Genomic DNA, 14,974 nt, shown 5'->3' on the forward strand with positions numbered 1-14,974 from the left:
TCTAAAAAATAAAAAAAAATGTGATTATTTTCCCACAAAAATGAAATAAATGTAATGTTAAATCAATGATTTAAGTGTTTTAGCTGAAAGAACTGTCTCTATAAATGTTAACAGTCTACACGGAAGTTTCTATAAGCCCTTATGTGTAACTTGAGTTTTTGGTCTGTTCCCCTAGTGTGAGAAATAACGGTTCCCTTTCAGTCAATCATTTATTGCTACTGGTATCAAAGTCTTTTTATTTACTCATAACAGTATATTTCTAAAAGATTTACACAAAAAGTCCACTTTCTTGTATTTTACATTAGAAAATGGGGAGAAAGAGTAATAAAAAAATACCTCAAAATGTTTTTAAAAAGGGTTATGTCCCTTGGAATGCTGGTACAAAAAATAATTGGTAAGAGTTATAAAGTTTAAGTATGTGAGACTGGATTCTGATGTTTATAAATCCAGGACAAATAAGTGTTTAGATGCGTTATTGTCTGTGCAAAATGTAGACGGCACAATGGCAAATTGTAAACTTTTGCGGCCAAAACAAAAAAAAAACATGATGATAGTTGATACATACTTTAATGCTGAAGTGTCATCTGCAGACCAATTCACATATAAGATTTTTCAACAGAATGCTCTTCAGAACATGGTTAACACTGAAATAAAAAATTCACATGTTGTATAAACAAAACAAAAACTGTAAGGGTAATTTAAAATATAACATAGTAATCTAAATACAGCTTCGTCTGTCCACCCATTTGACTAAGAAAACAACCGTAAACCCCCATTTCAATGCAATTTTACCTCAAACGTACTTTCTGTGTCTAAATCCATTCCGAATAGTCCATGTTTACAATGTATGAACTGGTTTATTAATAACTTTTAAAAATGAAAGTACAATAGGGTCACGAGTGCACATTTAGTTTCCCTAAAGAACACCTAAATGTCAAATAAACTTAATGCAATTTTTTCCCCTCCAATTGCAAGTTATTTCAAGCATAACTGTCAAGTTTTGTCTCAGTCAGAACTATAGTTTCAGAGAAAATCACTATAATGTAAGGCCATATCCTACGGCAATTTCAGTCCAATTTCTTCGAAAAATCCTAATTTCAGTGTATCATTATAAAATGCAGTGTTGACTAATATCTGATCATAAACTCATGATATATGCATTCAAACAATTAAATAGAATACAAAAGACAACTTTAAGATGATAAACAATTTTATTGCACCTTTTAGAGTTCATTTGAAGGTCTGTTTTGGTCTGTTTTGGTCCATTTTTCCTCCTTCCTTCCTTTTTCATCAAAACTTGATATCTTTTGTCTAAAAAATAAAAAAAATGTGATTATTTTCCCACAAAAATGAAATAAATGTAATGTTAAATCAATGATTTAAGTGTTTTAGCTGAAAGAACTGTCTCTATAAATGTTAACAGTCTACACGGAAGTTTCTATAAGCCCTTATGTGTAACTTAAGTTTTTGGTCTGTTCCCCTAGTGTGAGAAATAACGGTTCCCTTTCAGTCAATCATTTATTGCTACTGGTATCAAAGTCTTTTTATTTACTCATAACAGTATATTTCTAAAAGATTTACACAAAAAGTCCACTTTCTTGTATTTTACATTAGAAAATGGGGAGAAAGAGTAATAAAAAAATACCTCAAAATGTTTTTAAAAAGGGTTATGTCCCTTGGAATGCTGGTACAAAAAATAATTGGTAAGAATTATAAAGTTTAAGTATGTGAGACTGGATTCTGATGTTTATAAATCCAGGACAAATAATTGTTAGATGCGTTATTGTCTGTGCAAAATGTAGACGGCACAATGGCAAATTGTAAACTTTTGCGGCCAAAACAAAAAAAAACATGATGATAGTTGATACATACTTTAATGCTGAAGTGTCATCTGCAGACCAATTCACATATAAGATTTTTCAACAGAATGCTCTTCAGAACATGGTTAACACTGAAATAAAAAATTCACATGTTGTATAAACAAAACAAAAACTGTAAGGGTAATTTAAAATATAACATAGTAATCTAAATACAGCTTCGTCTGTCCACCCATTTGACTAAGAAAACAACCGTAAACCCCCATTTCAATGCAATTTTACCTCAAACGTACTTTCTGTGTCTAAATCCATTCCGAATAGTCCATGTTTACAATGTATGAACTGGTTTATTAATAATTTTTAAAAATGAAAGTACAATAGGGTCACGAGTGCACATTTAGTTTCCCTAAAGAACACCTAAATGTCAAATAAACTTAATGCAATTTTTTCCCCTCCAATTGCAAGTTATTTCAAGCATAACTGTCAAGTTTTGTCTCAGTCAGAACTATAGTTTCAGAGAAAATCACTATAATGTAAGGCCATATCCTACGGCAATTTCAGTCCAATTTCTTCGAAAAATCCTAATTTCAGTGTATCATTATAAAATGCAGTGTTGACTAATAACTGATCATAAACTCATGATATATGCATTCAAACAATTAAATAGAATACAAAAGACAACTTTAAGATGATAAACAATTTTATTGCACCTTTTAGAGTTCATTTGAAGGTCTGTTTTGGTCTGTTTTGGTCCATTTTTCCTCCTTCCTTCCTTTTTCATCAAAACTTGATATCTTTTGTCTAAAAAATAAAAAAAATGTGATTATTTTCCCACAAAAATGAAATAAATGTAACGTTAAATCAATGATTTAAGTGTTTTAGCTGAAAGAACTGTCTCTATAAATGTTAACAGTCTACACGGAAGTTTCTATAAGCCCTTATGTGTAACTTGAGTTTTTGGTCTGTTCCCCTAGTGTGAGAAATAACGGTTCCCTTTCAGTCAATCATTTATTGCTACTGGTATCAAAGTCTTTTTATTTACTCATAACAGTATATTTCTAAAAGATTTACACAAAAAGTCCACTTTCTTGTATTTTACATTAGAAAATGGGGAGAAAGAGTAATAAAAAAATACCTCAAAATGTTTTTAAAAAGGGTTATGTCCCTTGGAATGCTGGTACAAAAAATAATTGGTAAGAATTATAAAGTTTAAGTATGTGAGACTGGATTCTGATGTTTATAAATCCAGGACAAATAAGTGTTTAGATGCGTTATTGTCTGTGCAAAATGTAGACGGCACAATGGCAAATTGTAAACTTTTGCGGCCAAAACAAAAAAAAACATGATGATAGTTGATACATACTTTAATGCTGAAGTGTCATCTGCAGACCAATTCACATATAAGATTTTTCAACAGAATGCTCTTCAGAACATGGTTAACACTGAAATAAAAAATTCACATGTTGTATAAACAAAACAAAAACTGTAAGGGTAATTTAAAATATAACATAGTAATCTAAATACAGCTTCGTCTGTCCACCCATTTGACTAAGAAAACAACCGTAAACCCCCATTTCAATGCAATTTTACCTCAAACGTACTTTCTGTGTCTAAATCCATTCCGAATAGTCCATGTTTACAATGTATGAACTGGTTTATTAATAACTTTTAAAAATGAAAGTACAATAGGGTCACGAGTGCACATTTAGTTTCCCTAAAGAACACCTAAATGTCAAATAAACTTAATGCAATTTTTTCCCCTCCAATTGCAAGTTATTTCAAGCATAACTGTCAAGTTTTGTCTCAGTCAGAACTATAGTTTCAGAGAAAATCACTATAATGTAAGGCCATATCCTACGGCAATTTCAGTCCAATTTCTTCGAAAAATCCTAATTTCAGTGTATCATTATAAAATGCAGTGTTGACTAATATCTGATCATAAACTCATGATATATGCATTCAAACAATTAAATAGAATACAAAAGACAACTTTAAGATGATAAACAATTTTATTGCACCTTTTATAGTTCATTTGAAGGTCTGTTTTGGTCTGTTTTGGTCCATTTTTCCTCCTTCCTTCCTTTTTCATCAAAACTTGATATCTTTTGTCTAAAAAATAAAAAAAATGTGATTATTTTCCCACAAAAATGAAATAAATGTAATGTTAAATCAATGATTTAAGTGTTTTAGCTGAAAGAACTGTCTCTATAAATGTTAACAGTCTACACGGAAGTTTCTATAAGCCCTTATGTGTAACTTGAGTTTTTGGTCTGTTCCCCTAGTGTGAGAAATAACGGTTCCCTTTCAGTCAATCATTTATTGCTACTGGTATCAAAGTCTTTTTATTTACTCATAACAGTATATTTCTAAAAGATTTACACAAAAAGTCCACTTTCTTGTATTTTACATTAGAAAATGGGGAGAAAGAGTAATAAAAAAATACCTCAAAATGTTTTTAAAAAGGGTTATGTCCCTTGGAATGCTGGTACAAAAAATAATTGGTAAGAATTATAAAGTTTAAGTATGTGAGACTGGATTCTGATGTTTATAAATCCAGGACAAATAAGTGTTTAGATGCGTTATTGTCTGTGCAAAATGTAGACGGCACAATGGCAAATTGTAAACTTTTGCGGCCAAAACAAAAAAAAACATGATGATAGTTGATACATACTTTAATGCTGAAGTGTCATCTGCAGACCAATTCACATATAAGATTTTTCAACAGAATGCTCTTCAGAACATGGTTAACACTGAAATAAAAAATTCACATGTTGTATAAACAAAACAAAAACTGTAAGGGTAATTTAAAATATAACATAGTAATCTAAATACAGCTTCGTCTGTCCACCCATTTGACTAAGAAAACAACCGTAAACCCCCATTTCAATGCAATTTTACCTCAAACGTACTTTCTGTGTCTAAATCCATTCCGAATAGTCCATGTTTACAATGTATGAACTGGTTTATTAATAACTTTTAAAAATGAAAGTACAATAGGGTCACGAGTGCACATTTAGTTTCCCTAAATAGGTGTAATACCACCATTGATTTTTCCCTATTAGTCTTTGTTAAATTGGCACTTTTAAAAAAATCGTACAGTATTTACCTTTATTTCAACCAAAGAAATACTTTGCATGTGTAAAGTTCAATCCCTTCCAGTGATACAGTGAAAATTTCACACTACATTTCATTGCATATAAGAAAGTAACCACCGCCGAGGGTAGACAACCCAATTTTTACACTGTTATTTACTGGTTACCTGCTTTGGTAACTATGTAACCGTAACGTTCCAAAATATTTTATAAGACCATCAAATAAAAAAAGAATGATGCTTTCAGACACCCAACATACATATTTACAACTCATAAAAATTTAAGTGCATTGAAATGCAGGGTTAATTTTCTACAACTGTCAAATTCAAGGGAATATTTTTTTAGGCCTACTTTCGTATGCAACCGGATGTGACGTACCATGATTTGGTGGTATTACACCTAAAGAACACCTAAATGTCAAATAAACTTAATGCAATTTTTTCCCCTCCAATTGCAAGTTATTTCAAGCATAACTGTCAAGTTTTGTCTCAGTCAGAACTATAGTTTCAGAGAAAATCACTATAATGTAAGGCCATATCCTACGGCAATTTCAGTCCAATTTCTTCGAAAAATCCTAATTTCAGTGTATCATTATAAAATGCAGTGTTGACTAATATCTGATCATAAACTCATGATATATGCATTCAAACAATTAAATAGAATACAAAAGACAACTTTAAGATGATAAACAATTTTATTGCACCTTTTAGAGTTCATTTGAAGGTCTGTTTTGGTCTGTTTTGGTCCATTTTTCCTCCTTCCTTCCTTTTTCATCAAAACTTGATATCTTTTGTCTAAAAAATAAAAAAAATGTGATTATTTTCCCACAAAAATGAAATAAATGTAATGTTAAATCAATGATTTAAGTGTTTTAGCTGAAAGAACTGTCTCTATAAATGTTAACAGTCTACACGGAAGTTTCTATAAGCCCTTATGTGTAACTTGAGTTTTTGGTCTGTTCCCCTAGTGTGAGAAATAACGGTTCCCTTTCAGTCAATCATTTATTGCTACTGGTATCAAAGTCTTTTTATTTACTCATAACAGTATATTTCTAAAATATTTACACAAAAAGTCCACTTTCTTGTATTTTACATTAGAAAATGGGGAGAAAGAGTAATAAAAAAATACCTCAAAATGTTTTTAAAAAGGGTTATGTCCCTTGGAATGCTGGTACAAAAAATAATTGGTAAGAATTATAAAGTTTAAGTATGTGAGACTGGATTCTGATGTTTATAAATCCAGGACAAATAAGTGTTTAGATGCGTTATTGTCTGTGCAAAATGTAGACGGCACAATGGCAAATTGTAAACTTTTGCGGCCAAAACAAAAAAAAACATGATGATAGTTGATACATACTTTAATGCTGAAGTGTCATCTGCAGACCAATTCACATATAAGATTTTTCAACAGAATGCTCTTCAGAACATGGTTAACACTGAAATAAAAAATTCACATGTTGTATAAACAAAACAAAAACTGTAAGGGTAATTTAAAATATAACATAGTAATCTAAATACAGCTTCGTCTGTCCACCCATTTGACTAAGAAAACAACCGTAAACCCCCATTTCAATGCAATTTTACCTCAAACGTACTTTCTGTGTCTAAATCCATTCCGAATAGTCCATGTTTACAATGTATGAACTGGTTTATTAATAACTTTTAAAAATGAAAGTACAATAGGGTCACGAGTGCACATTTAGTTTCCCTAAAGAACACCTAAATGTCAAATAAACTTAATGCAATTTTTTCCCCTCCAATTGCAAGTTATTTCAAGCATAACTGTCAAGTTTTGTCTCAGTCAGAACTATAGTTTCAGAGAAAATCACTATAATGTAAGGCCATATCCTACGGCAATTTCAGTCCAATTTCTTCGAAAAATCCTAATTTCAGTGTATCATTATAAAATGCAGTGTTGACTAATATCTGATCATAAACTCATGATATATGCATTCAAACAATTAAATAGAATACAAAAGACAACTTTAAGATGATAAACAATTTTATTGCACCTTTTAGAGTTCATTTGAAGGTCTGTTTTGGTCTGTTTTGGTCCATTTTTCCTCCTTCCTTCCTTTTTCATCAAAACTTGATATCTTTTGTCTAAAAAATAAAAAAAATGTGATTATTTTCCCACAAAAATGAAATAAATGTAATGTTAAATCAATGATTTAAGTGTTTTAGCTGAAAGAACTGTCTCTATAAATGTTAACAGTCTACACGGAAGTTTCTATAAGCCCTTATGTGTAACTTGAGTTTTTGGTCTGTTCCCCTAGTGTGAGAAATAACGGTTCCCTTTCAGTCAATCATTTATTGCTACTGGTATCAAAGTCTTTTTATTTACTCATAACAGTATATTTCTAAAAGATTTACACAAAAAGTCCACTTTCTTGTATTTTACATTAGAAAATGGGGAGAAAGAGTAATAAAAAAATACCTCAAAATGTTTTTAAAAAGGGTTATGTCCCTTGGAATGCTGGTACAAAAAATAATTGGTAAGAATTATAAAGTTTAAGTATGTGAGACTGGATTCTGATGTTTATAAATCCAGGACAAATAAGTGTTTAGATGCGTTATTGTCTGTGCAAAATGTAGACGGCACAATGGCAAATTGTAAACTTTTGCGGCCAAAACAAAAAAAAACATGATGATAGTTGATACATACTTTAATGCTGAAGTGTCATCTGCAGACCAATTCACATATAAGATTTTTCAACAGAATGCTCTTCAGAACATGGTTAACACTGAAATAAAAAATTCACATGTTGTATAAACAAAACAAAAACTGTAAGGGTAATTTAAAATATAACATAGTAATCTAAATACAGCTTCGTCTGTCCACCCATTTGACTAAGAAAACAACCGTAAACCCCCATTTCAATGCAATTTTACCTCAAACGTACTTTCTGTGTCTAAATCCATTCCGAATAGTCCATGTTTACAATGTATGAACTGGTTTATTAATAACTTTTAAAAATGAAAGTACAATAGGGTCACGAGTGCACATTTAGTTTCCCTAAAGAACACCTAAATGTCAAATAAACTTAATGCAATTTTTTCCCCTCCAATTGCAAGTTATTTCAAGCATAACTGTCAAGTTTTGTCTCAGTCAGAACTATAGTTTCAGAGAAAATCACTATAATGTAAGGCCATATCCTACGGCAATTTCAGTCCAATTTCTTCGAAAAATCCTAATTTCAGTGTATCATTATAAAATGCAGTGTTGACTAATATCTGATCATAAACTCATGATATATGCATTCAAACAATTAAATAGAATACAAAAGACAACTTTAAGATGATAAACAATTTTATTGCACCTTTTAGAGTTCATTTGAAGGTCTGTTTTGGTCTGTTTTGGTCCATTTTTCCTCCTTCCTTCCTTTTTCATCAAAACTTGATATCTTTTGTCTAAAAAATAAAAAAAATGTGATTATTTTCCCACAAAAATGAAATAAATGTAATGTTAAATCAATGATTTAAGTGTTTTAGCTGAAAGAACTGTCTCTATAAATGTTAACAGTCTACACGGAAGTTTCTATAAGCCCTTATGTGTAACTTGAGTTTTTGGTCTGTTCCCCTAGTGTGAGAAATAACGGTTCCCTTTCAGTCAATCATTTATTGCTACTGGTATCAAAGTCTTTTTATTTACTCATAACAGTATATTTCTAAAAGATTTACACAAAAAGTCCACTTTCTTGTATTTTACATTAGAAAATGGGGAGAAAGAGTAATAAAAAAATACCTCAAAATGTTTTTAAAAAGGGTTATGTCCCTTGGAATGCTGGTACAAAAAATAATTGGTAAGAATTATAAAGTTTAAGTATGTGAGACTGGATTCTGATGTTTATAAATCCAGGACAAATAAGTGTTTAGATGCGTTATTGTCTGTGCAAAATGTAGACGGCACAATGGCAAATTGTAAACTTTTGCGGCCAAAACAAAAAAAACATGATGATAGTTGATACATACTTTAATGCTGAAGTGTCATCTGCAGACAAATTCACATATAAGATTTTTCAACAGAATGCTCTTCAGAACATGGTTAACACTGAAATAAAAAATTCACATGTTGTATAAACAAAACAAAAACTGTAAGGGTAATTTAAAATATAACATAGTAATCTAAATACAGCTTCGTCTGTCCACCCATTTGACTAAGAAAACAACCGTAAACCCCCATTTCAATGCAATTTTACCTCAAACGTACTTTCTGTGTCTAAATCCATTCCGAATAGTCCATGTTTACAATGTATGAACTGGTTTATTAATAACTTTTAAAAATGAAAGTACAATAGGGTCACGAGTGCACATTTAGTTTCCCTAAAGAACACCTAAATGTCAAATAAACTTAATGCAATTTTTTCCCCTCCAATTGCAAGTTATTTCAAGCATAACTGTCAAGTTTTGTCTCAGTCAGAACTATAGTTTCAGAGAAAATCACTATAATGTAAGGCCATATCCTACGGCAATTTCAGTCCAATTTCTTCGAAAAATCCTAATTTCAGTGTATCATTATAAAATGCAGTGTTGACTAATATCTGATCATAAACTCATGATATATGCATTCAAACAATTAAATAGAATACAAAAGACAACTTTAAGATGATAAACAATTTTATTGCACCTTTTAGAGTTCATTTGAAGGTCTGTTTTGGTCTGTTTTGGTCCATTTTTCCTCCTTCCTTCCTTTTTCATCAAAACTTGATATCTTTTGTCTAAAAAATAAAAAAAATGTGATTATTTTCCCACAAAAATGAAATAAATGTAATGTTAAATCAATGATTTAAGTGTTTTAGCTGAAAGAACTGTCTCTATAAATGTTAACAGTCTACACGGAAGTTTCTATAAGCCCTTATGTGTAACTTGAGTTTTTGGTCTGTTCCCCTAGTGTGAGAAATAACGGTTCCCTTTCAGTCAATCATTTATTGCTACTGGTATCAAAGTCTTTTTATTTACTCATAACAGTATATTTCTAAAAGATTTACACAAAAAGTCCACTTTCTTGTATTTTACATTAGAAAATGGGGAGAAAGAGTAATAAAAAAATACCTCAAAATGTTTTTAAAAAGGGTTATGTCCCTTGGAATGCTGGTACAAAAAATAATTGGTAAGAATTATAAAGTTTAAGTATGTGAGACTGGATTCTGATGTTTATAAATCCAGGACAAATAAGTGTTTAGATGCGTTATTGTCTGTGCAAAATGTAGACGGCACAATGGCAAATTGTAAACTTTTGCGGCCAAAACAAAAAAAAAACATGATGATAGTTGATACATACTTTAATGCTGAAGTGTCATCTGCAGACCAATTCACATATAAGATTTTTCAACAGAATGCTCTTCAGAACATGGTTAACACTGAAATAAAAAATTCACATGTTGTATAAACAAAACAAAAACTGTAAGGGTAATTTAAAATATAACATAGTAATCTAAATACAGCTTCGTCTGTCCACCCATTTGACTAAGAAAACAACCATAAACCCCCATTTCAATGCAATTTTACCTCAAACGTACTTTCTGTGTCTAAATCCATTCCGAATAGTCCATGTTTACAATGTATGAACTGGTTTATTAATAACTTTTAAAAATGAAAGTACAATAGGGTCACGAGTGCACATTTAGTTTCCCTAAAGAACACCTAAATGTCAAATAAACTTAATGCAATTTTTTCCCCTCCAATTGCAAGTTATTTCAAGCATAACTGTCAAGTTTTGTCTCAGTCAGAACTATAGTTTCAGAGAAAATCACTATAATGTAAGGCCATATCCTACGGCAATTTCAGTCCAATTTCTTCGAAAAATCCTAATTTCAGTGTATCATTATAAAATGCAGTGTTGACTAATATCTGATCATAAACTCATGATATATGCATTCAAACAATTAAATAGAATACAAAAGACAACTTTAAGATGATAAACAATTTTATTGCACCTTTTAGAGTTCATTTGAAGGTCTGTTTTGGTCTGTTTTGGTCCATTTTTCCTCCTTCCTTCCTTTTTCATCAAAACTTGATATCTTTTGTCTAAAAAATAAAAAAAATGTGATTATTTTCCCACAAAAATGAAATAAATGTAATGTTAAATCAATGATTTAAGTGTTTTAGCTGAAAGAACTGTCTCTATAAATGTTAACAGTCTACACGGAAGTTTCTATAAGCCCTTATGTGTAACTTGAGTTTTTGGTCTGTTCCCCTAGTGTGAGAAATAACGGTTCCCTTTCAGTCAATCATTTATTGCTACTGGTATCAAAGTCTTTTTATTTACTCATAACAGTATATTTCTAAAAGATTTACACAAAAAGTCCACTTTCTTGTATTTTACATTAGAAAATGGGGAGAAAGAGTAATAAAAAAATACCTCAAAATGTTTTTAAAAAGGGTTATGTCCCTTGGAATGCTGGTACAAAAAATAATTGGTAAGAATTATAAAGTTTAAGTATGTGAGACTGGATTCTGATGTTTATAAATCCAGGACAAATAAGTGTTTAGATGCGTTATTGTCTGTGCAAAATGTAGACGGCACAATGGCAAATTGTAAACTTTTGCGGCCAAAACAAAAAAAAACATGATGATAGTTGATACATACTTTAATGCTGAAGTGTCATCTGCAGACCAATTCACATATAAGATTTTTCAACAGAATGCTCTTCAGAACATGGTTAACACTGAAATAAAAAATTCACATGTTGTATAAACAAAACAAAAACTGTAAGGGTAATTTAAAATATAACATAGTAATCTAAATACAGCTTCGTCTGTCCACCCATTTGACTAAGAAAACAACCGTAAACCCCCATTTCAATGCAATTTTACCTCAAACGTACTTTCTGTGTCTAAATCCATTCCGAATAGTCCATGTTTACAATGTATGAACTGGTTTATTAATAACTTTTAAAAATGAAAGTACAATAGGGTCACGAGTGCACATTTAGTTTCCCTAAAGAACACCTAAATGTCAAATAAACTTAATGCAATTTTTTCCCCTCCAATTGCAAGTTATTTCAAGCATAACTGTCAAGTTTTGTCTCAGTCAGAACTATAGTTTCAGAGAAAATCACTATAATGTAAGGCCATATCCTACGGCAATTTCAGTCCAATTTCTTCGAAAAATCCTAATTTCAGTGTATCATTATAAAATGCAGTGTTGACTAATATCTGATCATAAACTCATGATATATGCATTCAAACAATTAAATAGAATACAAAAGACAACTTTAAGATGATAAACAATTTTATTGCACCTTTTAGAGTTCATTTGAAGGTCTGTTTTGGTCTGTTTTGGTCCATTTTTCCTCCTTCCTTCCTTTTTCATCAAAACTTGATATCTTTTGTCTAAAAAATAAAAAAAATGTGATTATTTTCCCACAAAAATGAAATAAATGTAATGTTAAATCAATGATTTAAGTGTTTTAGCTGAAAGAACTGTCTCTATAAATGTTAACAGTCTACACGGAAGTTTCTATAAGCCCTTATGTGTAACTTGAGTTTTTGGTCTGTTCCCCTAGTGTGAGAAATAACGGTTCCCTTTCAGTCAATCATTTATTGCTACTGGTATCAAAGTCTTTTTATTTACTCATAACAGTATATTTCTAAAAGATTTACACAAAAAGTCCACTTTCTTGTATTTTACATTAGAAAATGGGGAGAAAGAGTAATAAAAAAATACCTCAAAATGTTTTTAAAAAGGGTTATGTCCCTTGGAATGCTGGTACAAAAAATAATTGGTAAGAATTATAAAGTTTAAGTATGTGAGACTGGATTCTGATGTTTATAAATCCAGGACAAATAAGTGTTTAGATGCGTTATTGTCTGTGCAAAATGTAGACGACACAATGGCAAATTGTAAACTTTTGCGGCCAAAACAAAAAAAAACATGATGATAGTTGATACATACTTTAATGCTGAAGTGTCATCTGCAGACCAATTCACATATAAGATTTTTCAACAGAATGCTCTTCAGAACATGGTTAACACTGAAATAAAAAATTCACATGTTGTATAAACAAAACAAAAACTGTAAGGGTAATTTAAAATATAACATAGTAATCTAAATACAGCTTCGTCTGTCCACCCATTTGACTAAGAAAACAACCGTAAACCCCCATTTCAATGCAATTTTACCTCAAACGTACTTTCTGTGTCTAAATCCATTCCGAATAGTCCATGTTTACAATGTATGAACTGGTTTATTAATAACTTTTAAAAATGAAAGTACAATAGGGTCACGAGTGCACATTTAGTTTCCCTAAAGAACACCTAAATGTCAAATAAACTTAATGCAATTTTTTCCCCTCCAATTGCAAGTTATTTCAAGCATAACTGTCAAGTTTTGTCTCAGTCAGAACTATAGTTTCAGAGAAAATCACTATAATGTAAGGCCATATCCTACGGCAATTTCAGTCCAATTTCTTCGAAAAATCCTAATTTCAGTGTATCATTATAAAATGCAGTGTTGACTAATATCTGATCATAAACTCATGATATATGCATTCAAACAATTAAATAGAATACAAAAGACAACTTTAAGATGATAAACAATTTTATTGCACCTTTTAGAGTTCATTTGAAGGTCTGTTTTGGTCTGTTTTGGTCCATTTTTCCTCCTTCCTTCCTTTTTCATCAAAACTTGATATCTTTTGTCTAAAAAATAAAAAAAATGTGATTATTTTCCCACAAAAATGAAATAAATGTAATGTTAAATCAATGATTTAAGTGTTTTAGCTGAAAGAACTGTCTCTATAAATGTTAACAGTCTACACGGAAGTTTCTATAAGCCCTTATGTGTAACTTGAGTTTTTGGTCTGTTCCCCTAGTGTGAGAAATAACGGTTCCCTTTCAGTCAATCATTTATTGCTACTGGTATCAAAGTCTTTTTATTTACTCATAACAGTATATTTCTAAAAGATTTACACAAAAAGTCCACTTTCTTGTATTTTACATTAGAAAATGGGGAGAAAGAGTAATAAAAAAATACCTCAAAATGTTTTTAAAAAGGGTTATGTCCCTTGGAATGCTGGTACAAAAAATAATTGGTAAGAATTATAAAGTTTAAGTATGTGAGACTGGATTCTGATGTTTATAAATCCAGGACAAATAAGTGTTTAGATGCGTTATTGTCTGTGCAAAATGTAGACGGCACAATGGCAAATTGTAAACTTTTGCGGCCAAAACAAAAAAAAACATGATGATAGTTGATACATACTTTAATGCTGAAGTGTCATCTGCAGACCAATTCACATATAAGATTTTTCAACAGAATGCTCTTCAGAACATGGTTAACACTGAAATAAAAAATTCACATGTTGTATAAACAAAACAAAAACTGTAAGGGTAATTTAAAATATAACATAGTAATCTAAATACAGCTTCGTCTGTCCACCCATTTGACTAAGAAAACAACCGTAAACCCCCATTTCAATGCAATTTTACCTCAAACGTACTTTCTGTGTCTAAATCCATTCCGAATAGTCCATGTTTACAATGTATGAACTGGTTTATTAATAACTTTTAAAAATGAAAGTACAATAGGGTCACGAGTGCACATTTAGTTTCCCTAAAGAACACCTAAATGTCAAATAAACTTAATGCAATTTTTTCCCCTCCAATTGCAAGTTATTTCAAGCATAACTGTCAAGTTTTGTCTCAGTCAGAACTATAGTTTCAGAGAAAATCACTATAATGTAAGGCCATATCCTACGGCAATTTCAGTCCAATTTCTTCGAAAAATCCTAATTTCAGTGTATCATTATAAAATGCAGTGTTGACTAATATCTGATCATAAACTCATGATATATGCATTCAAACAATTAAATAGAATACAAAAGACAACTTTAAGATGATAAACAATTTTATTGCACCTTTTAGAGTTCATTTGAAGGTCTGTTTTGGTCTGTTTTGGTCCATTTTTCCTCCTTCCTTCCTTTTTCATCAAAACTTGATATCTTTTGTCTAAAAAATAAAAAAAATGTGATTATTTTCCCACAAAAATGAAATAAATGTAATGTTAAATCAATGATTTAAGTGTTTTAGCTGAAAGAACTGTCTCTATAAATGTTAACAGTCT

General features: G+C 30.6%; 1 protein-coding gene and 1 long non-coding RNA gene across 2 annotated transcripts in view; both read right to left on the reverse strand.

Annotated features, from left to right (window-relative positions):
• Positions 1-14,974, reverse strand: part of LOC139501771 (death-associated protein kinase 1-like) — a 203,931-nt gene that overhangs the window by 59,056 nt on the left and 129,901 nt on the right. The gene's annotated exons all lie outside the window — the stretch shown is intronic.
• LOC139501418 (uncharacterized) lies at positions 3,181-3,925 on the reverse strand. The gene is made up of 2 exons (XR_011658559.1): positions 3,836-3,925; positions 3,181-3,259 (listed from the first exon to the last, which is right to left on the reverse strand). It is a non-coding gene; the product is annotated as an uncharacterized lncRNA (long non-coding RNA).

The sequence above is a fragment of the Mytilus edulis genome, chromosome 13 (assembly GCF_963676685.1).
Source record: "Mytilus edulis chromosome 13, xbMytEdul2.2, whole genome shotgun sequence".
Taxonomy (NCBI): Eukaryota; Metazoa; Mollusca; class Bivalvia; order Mytilida; family Mytilidae; genus Mytilus; species Mytilus edulis.